This window comes from Ambystoma mexicanum, chromosome 4p (assembly GCF_040938575.1).
Source record: "Ambystoma mexicanum isolate Mex_15411 chromosome 4p, UKY_AmexF1_1, whole genome shotgun sequence".
NCBI classification, from domain to species: domain Eukaryota; kingdom Metazoa; phylum Chordata; class Amphibia; order Caudata; family Ambystomatidae; genus Ambystoma; species Ambystoma mexicanum.
In genome coordinates, this window is record NC_090927.1 from 17028117 (window position 1) to 17036427 (window position 8311).

Sequence of the window (8311 nt, forward strand, 5' to 3'; positions counted from 1 at the left end):
TTGTATATCATTCTCTTTTTACATATATGCTGTCTCGTGTTGTTTAAGGTTTTCTGTTCTGTAAACCATAAATGCAACAGTAAAAAAAAAAGAACTACAGTACAAGTTTGATTAAACAACTCAGGATCCCTGTCAAGGCCGATCAAGACCTACTGGGGTGTGAGACAAGGCTGTGTTGTTGCTCCATGCATATTTAATTTATATTTGGCTGATATCATGGATGCCATTCAGGGGGTCTCCCTGATCATTCCGAAATTGACCCACTCTCCTTTCAATGGATTTCTTACGTGGACAATTTCTTTTTGTTTGATGCTAGCAAAATCAGCATGCAGCGTCTGATTTCCACGTTTGACGAATTTATGGGCAAAGATTCTTTGATAGTTAATCCTTTGAAATCTAAATTAATTTGATTCTCTAATCTCAAAAAGAAATGTACTTCTCAGTGGGTGATAGGCAAATCCATAATTCCATGTGTTGATTCCCTGGTTTACTTGAGTTCTCCAGTATTTATAAGAGCATCCACTAAAATAATGTTATGTGGTTGAACCAAGTCACTGAGAAGTTGACATCCCAAACCAAAATTATGGATATAAAGTTTGGAAGGTTCTCCCTCAAACCAGTTATAAAATACTATGAAGCTAAGTTTTCTATCTTGGAACACCTGTCTGTGTTTGAGGGGAAAATCTGGAAACTAACATTAAATATACCAATGAGCTTCCCTGTAGCTGCTATCTGTTATGATTTGCGTATAGTTTCTCTTAAATTTCAGGCCGAGTGGAGAATTCTATCTTTGCTAAGGAAAATTCTGATTGCGGCATAGAATTCATTATATGTTGATATTAAAGTTCTCTATCTCACACAGTATTGCCCGAGAATGAGGGCTGTTAAAGCACTTTGCACTTTAGTTTTGTAAAAGATTGACTGCTCTTTAGAGGCACTGGTCGAGCATCCTAGTGTGGTCAAATCCTTGTTATATTGCCACGACTGGATGGAGACCATGAACCAATTACATTCTTATCCATCTTTAGCTCACCTTAGGGAAGATTATAAAAGGAGGGGGTACTAGCTCCTTTTCTCAGCATCTATCCCGAACGGACTCGTGCCACTTTTATCAGTTTCCGTTGTAACCTGCTTAATACTAAACTAATTATGATAAGATATAAGAAGATCCCAGCAAACTTGAGTGGGTGCAGGTTTTGCAATGTTTTAGGAACTACAGAAACTATGAAACACTGGGTAACAATCTGTCTGTGGCTAAATGGACTTTGTGAGTTGTATCTGGGCAAGTTTCTTCACTTGGCTTCGGAATCTGAATTAAATCTATTTTGGCAAACATGTCTGGCAGGCTGTATGACATCTTTAGTGATTGGTATATCTTCTTTTATTAGAGCACTCAATTTGGAGGATTGTTAGTATGCACAGCAACCGTCATTAGTTTTAATATTGTAGTGGAATGCTGCTGATTTAAAATTATTTATAATAATAGTAATTTCTTTATTGTGGTTTAGTTCGATCAAGAACTTTACACAAAACAGAATAAATCAATAAACAGTCAACCAATCAGTAATTGCAATTACAATTCATACAACATACAGAAAAGAAAACAATACATATGTACTACTAATTTATATTCAAATTCAAATTCAAGTTCAGGTTCAAATTTCAAATTCACTCCAAGAATGACAAAATAAGCCACAATATAAACCAAGTTATCAAACACATTAAAATTCGCAATATGATAATAAACATGACATCGCACTCATAACATCTTCATCATCATCATCATCAAATCATCATACTCATAGAATCATACTCATAAAATAAAATCATAAAATCCTACACCTATAAATCCGCAGAGTCCATCTATAATAACTAAAAATCTATCAAATCTATCAAACCTGAGCAATAAATCTATCAAACCCGAGCAACCTCAGGCAGAAAGCAGCAATTGTTCCATTGCCATAACTCGTTACTTTTAATTCGATCAGCCCTCACTTGCAACACATCAGACCCATCAAATCCAGAGCTGTAGTCACGCCTATCGTTGTTATGGTCGTTGTTATGGTCGTTGTTATGGTCGTTGTTATGGTCGTTGTTATGGTCGTTGTTATGGTCGTTGTTATGGTCATTGTTATGGTCATTGTTATGGTCATTGTTATGGTCGTTGTTATGGTCGTTGTTATGGTCATTGTTATGGTCGTTGTTATGGTCGTTGTTATGGTCGTTGTTATGGTCGTTGTTATGGTCGTTGTTATGGTATTACATGTTTTATGTTTTAAGCTTGAAACCTTTATTAAAGGTTGATTTTATCACTCAAGAATAATAAAAACAATTTTTAATAATAAATAAATAATCTAAATAACACTCAAACCCAGAATTCTGCTTGTTCCCCAAATAACTTTGACCCAATTTCAGCCATCGGCATGCTATCACCATACCTCTCCTATAGGGCTCCACGAGAAGTATCTTCACACGACCAGAAGTAACTTTAGTAATATGCTCTGGTTGCTCCCAGAGATCACATTCCCCTAAATCACAAAGGGAAGTATAAATGTGTGCCACCGATGGTAGACACTTACCCCGTTCCAGACTCAATAAGGGAGTTAAAGCGTTTCGATACGCTATCAATCCAGGGGTATGCCATAGCCTCAAGCAGATCAACACAGGTTTCATACGGGCCATATATACTATGGGACATAGCTCCACTTCACGATGAATCAATATATTCGGGGTTCCCCGGGATGGCATAAGGATGTCCTTAAGAAATGTATGTTCTGCTCTGTCCAACATTGCCTGGTTCACATTCCCCAAAAGCTCTGCCCCAAACGGTCTGAAGTGACAGCTTGCCTCTTATCCAGCTCCACTGCAGGTCTAATTCACCCCCTTTCATGTCGGTTAAAAAAACCTTGCACAGCGCCCCTGTGTTTTACCAGCTGTGCTGTCCAAAACCCATTCTCATAGAAGCAGGTCCCCAAATAATCCTAATGCTTGCCCTGCTCTACTCTGCAGTTTTCTACCCTTATAACAATCAGTTGGTGTTTGGGAATCTTGGCTTAAATATCATTGCCTTGGTTTTGTCTCTGTTCACCTCTCCACACTTCCTCGTGAATGACGCCAGGGCAACTCTGCATCCCTGTGCAGAGGTAGATGATAAAGCCACGTCATCCACTAAGAAGAGCGCAGGATACTTCTCATGGCCCATCCTCGGGGGATCCCGACAGTCCTTATGTAGAGCCAAAATGACCTCCTCTATAAAAATACAGAACAAAAGTGGGGCAAGGACGCACCTTTGTCTCACCCCCTTGATGACATTACATTGGGGTGTGACCTCACCTGCTAGCCCAAAGCGAACAACCACCATGTTGTTATAAAGTTATTGTATGGGGCCATAAGGTAGTGCGGCATATACCCACCACAGCAGATCCCGTGGAACACTGTCAAATGCCATCTTAAGATCGACCAAGTTATAATGTAGATTTACGCAGAACTGTGGACTTCTGTATAAGCATGAAAAAGTAAAGACTTTGATCACTGTTAGGCTGAATCAAGTGCAGTATCCTTTGGGATCACTACACACAATTAAGACTACAAGCGTAAGTACAATTTCACTTTTGGTATAAGCCTGTAGTACACAGTAAAGTGGTAGCGATGGCTGAGCAGCCAGACTTATCTCAAGAGTTGAAGTGAGCAGTACAAGGGCTTACACAAAGGACAGCAATTACTATGGTTCAAGCAAACACTTACTCAAGGTTTCTTGGTAAAAGAATATACATTTATTTACACAGTCAGTTGGAAAACATTCCACTAGTAAGAGCAGCTCTATATCACAATCTAATATACTAGAATACACAACCAATCAGTTTCTGAACAAGTTCCCCTGAAGTGGGAGCAAAATGGCATTTCAATTACTTTAAAAAGGGGTAAAAAGACAAGGTTAAAAGAATTAAAGCACAAATACTTTCAGAGGAAGGGCAAATAATTTCAGTTCACTATAACCAGCAATTCAATTCAATAGGCCTGGGCCAAAGTCAATGGTTCAGTGTCTTGGATAGGATAGCACAGTTCTGGCAGTAAACGGTTAAGTCTTTGCCATGGTTTTTAGAAGTAGTTGGTCAGACAAAAAGTTATATGTCGGTTTAGGGAAGGACAAGCCTTCGAAGTTGGGAAAGTTTCACGAACTTTCACTGCAGCCGAAAAGATTTCCTGACTGCATTTGCACAGTACCTTTAAAATAAAGAAGAGCTGTAGCTGAGGCAGTTGTTCCTGGCAGTTCCTGCAGATCTCGCTGTTCCTGAGCTTCAGTCGTGGGGACAAGAAGGAGGACGTCAGGAGGTTCCTGCACTGCCCAGGGAAGAGGCCATAAGCTTGGCTAAGCATCGGTTTAAGGTGCGAGTGCCTTAAAGAACACAAACTGGTATCCTTCTCACTGGCTATCCGGTTTTCAACAGCACTCTGATGAAAATTCGACCAGTATAGAGACGGTGTCCAGGTGTCTTGCGAGTTGGTTTTTCCCACCAAACTCGAGGGAAGAAGTTAACCTTGAAGGGCTTCTCTGTTGATTGAGTTTCAGGCAATTCGGACCTTCAGCAGGGCTTCACCGGTGGACCAGTAGTTGCAGCAGTCGTCTTCCTTCAGCTGGTTTTCGGTTCTCTCGTTCCAGTGATCGACTCTGCTTTCCAAGTCCCAGAGGTCTGCTTTTAAACAGTTTTCCCCCATTCATCCCAGCCTAGCTGTCACTCACCAGACAGAAAGCCAGCCAGCCATCACACCAGAGTGCATTCCGGTCTCCACAGGGAGTTTCGGGCCCCTCCCTCACATCCTGTCCACCCCAGACACTCAGGTGCCAGAGGAGGGCTACAGCACTGAAGCCCACCAAAGGACAGCGAACAAAGGGAACAAACATGGTTTGGTGTGCAGAGACAAACACAAGAAGGACCTTTTCTAAAAGAAACAGTGAAAAAAGATGACTGGAGTCTGTTTTTACAGAGGGGTCATGGGCGCCATATTGGAAAACATGGCTGACCCGAGTTTTAGCTACCGGTGCTCATGGGCGGAAAAAATCATAGTAGTTTGTTTTAAACCACTGCCACCAGCCATTTCAAGAGGGAAAGGGTAACATTTGACTGTTACATGAGTGTTTAGACTCAGGTGATGGTAGGCAACCCCTCCAGCACTCTATAGGAAGATAGTGTGTGCTGGGTCTGTAAATTTAAAAAGACTAGTAAAGTCAATTTAACTTTACATGCTCTGGGAGACAGTAGTCAGTCCCAGAGAAGGTATTTAAACCTTGGGGAGTCTGAAAGACACCCATGTGCCACTGAACTGAAGGTGCTGCGTGACACACAAGAAAAAGATGATGCCTATGGAGTTGTTTTAAAACACAAATCAAAATACATAATTGAGTGGGAAAAAAGGCTCACACTCTTTCCAGGTAAAAATTTAAATCCTAGAAAGCCAGCAAAGTTGCTCGGGGTCTCAAAATAAGCACATTCTTGAGAATTCTCCCTAACAATCACCCGTACCCTTCCCCTTTTGAAATCCTGCCTGAGGGGTACTGATTTTGTTATTTTCTTCAGGCCATGGCTGGACGTAGTTTAAGATACTGTGAGTGGGGGAAAGACAGTCTGTCCTGAAGGTTTATGAAGAGAGAAAACCATCTGCTTCTGACCCTACATATCGAGTCCTGAGGAACATTTGTAGCCGTGTTTTCAGATGTGAAACAAAAATTATCCTCTGGGGAGATCCCAAAATTATTATTAGTTTGTGAAACAATCACTGGAGCGTGTTAAATATCTGACATTCAAGCCTTCTATTTCAGTTGACTATTTATTTATGCATTTCATTTGTTGACAGCGCCCAGACCCGGAGGTATTACGGCACTGGTACATATTTGGTAAACAGGCAATAAAAGAGTGAAGCTCAGGCATACTTGTTAAACAACAGGGTTTTGAGTCGTTTTCTGAAAGTTCGGTATGAGGGTTCATCTTGGAGTATCGGAGGTAGGATGTTCCACATAGATGGAGCTGTGAACGGGAGGCGGGCTCCTCCGGCTCTCTCCCTTGTGTACCGTGCTATGGTTAATGCTAGGGCAGCAGAGGAGCGGAAGCAACACTGGTTTGTTTTCCTGGAAATGCGGTTCCTGAGGAAGGTGGGTGCAGTGTTATGGATGCATCATTGGGTTATCGAGAGGATTTTAAACTTGATGCAGGTTTTGACGGGTAGCCAGTGGGCATCTCGCCTTTTTGCAGAGATCTGAACGTTTCTCTTCATAACCCAGGCTGCCCGAAGGGCATTGTTTTGGATCAGTTGAAGTGAATTACTTCACAGAAGTGCCTGAGATTATGGCATTACAGTAGTCCATTTTGCTACCAATAATAGCTCTGGCTTTTGTGAGGCAGTCGCCGGCTGATAAGAACTTTCTGCTGTGGTTAATGAGTTTGGTGGAGTAGGCTGCTGATGAGGCAAGAGCCTTAACTTATTTGTCCATTGAAAGTTCTGCATCCAGGTAGATGCCCAGAGTTTTCACGTGGCTGGATACCATGATGTCAATGAAGAAGCAGGCGAAAGCGGGGTCCAGTTGTTTTAGGCGTTGAGAGGAGCCCACAAGGAGCAGTTCTGTTTTGTCATCATTCAGGCAGAGATGATGTTCCGCCATCCAGGCCTGAATGATGCTGTAGACTTGACTGATGTTGGTGGAGTCAATAGCGTGGTTCCCAGAGAGTTTAAGCAGGATGTGGGTGTCACCCACAAGGTTTTTGTATGGGATTTCAAGGTTGTTGAGGTGGTGAAACACGGGGTATACATGTTGTAGAGAGTGGGGGATAGGCACAAGTCATGAGGGACGTTGTAGGGTGCAGGGATGGGATCAGCTACTTCTGAGCCATCGAACACCCTGGAGGTGCATTCAAAGAAAAATGATTCAACCCAGCTGGCGGCATCACTGGTAAAGTTGTACTCGGTGGCCAGGTGCTAGCAGAGGATGTCGTGGTCAACAAGATCAAAGGCCGCAGAGAAGTCAAGAAGGCGGAGGATGCCGAACTCTCTCGCCTCGTGTATCTCATCAAGCTGGATCTTGACATCTAGGAGGGCTGCCTCCGTGTTGTGTCTGGGATGGAAGGCTGATTGGTGTGAGACCAAAAGGTTGTGTTCTTCTAGGTAGGCTTGTTCTTGGGTGTAGGAAACGCAATACAGAATTTTGAGTAGGTAGTGTACAGTTGTTATCAGGCGGTAGTTTGTCAGGAGAGTAGGATCGAGGGAGGGTTTCTTAAGTAGGGGTGTGACCCAGGCTTGTATGATGGCTCTTGGGCAGAGCTCCAGGAGAAGGAAGAGTCGATGAATTTGAAGATGATGTGTGCCAGAGAGGTAGCACACATTGTGATGATGTGAGGAGGGCATAAGTGTCCCTTGCAGTTGGAGGGCTTGAGGCGCTAGATGATCGTTTGGATATCAGAGGGTGTAAGAGGGTGAAGATGAAGGAAGATGGGGTGGCGATGGGACACTCAGGCTGGTCTAGGTGGGTTCCCTTGTGTTGGAACTTGCTTCACTAATTCTAGTATTATAAATACTGGATTTGGTTGTGATGATGGTGGCTTTATAAGTTTTGGCAATGGCGAGGAAGCCTTCTTTGTGTATGGCGAGAGGTTTTTCGTCTAGAAGTGTTCTTGGGCTCGTTTGAATCTACAGAGGGTGAGCAGTTATGAGTAGAGGGCTTCTTCTGAAGTGTGGTCTTAAGGGGAGTGTGCAGGTCAGGAGTGTGTAGAAGTGTGTCATTATAGGCAGAGAGAATGGAGTCAGAGTCATTGTCCTGCGGCAGTAGGGCAAGGCAGGCCTCAATGGTGGGGACTAGAAGCTCTGCTGTGAGTTTGCAGGTGTCTCTTGAGGTTATCTGAAGGCAGCTGTGAGCTTGCGGATGTCTCTCTAGGTTATCTTGAGGCGGCTGTGAGTTTGCAGGTGTCTCTTGAGGTTATCTGGAGGTGGATGTGAGTTTGCGAGTGTCTCTTGAGGTTATCTTGAGGCGGTTGCCATTTTTGCACACGGTCATGGGCTCTTGTGGTAGGATACATTGGATGAGGGAGTAGTCTGTCCAGGGAAGAGGGTACTTAGGTTCAAGATCCAATCAAGAATACACCCTTTGGCATGTGTGGGGGTGGTGATAGTTTGGATGAGCTTCATGTCACGCAGTGTGGTAATACGGGCAGTGGCCTTGGTGTCAGAGCTGTCGTTTAAACCCAAGTAGAAGTCTCAGAGAAGGATGAGTTTATTGTTGGGTTTATTGATCGGAGCCAGAAGTAGGGGGATGTCGTTGTCCGGT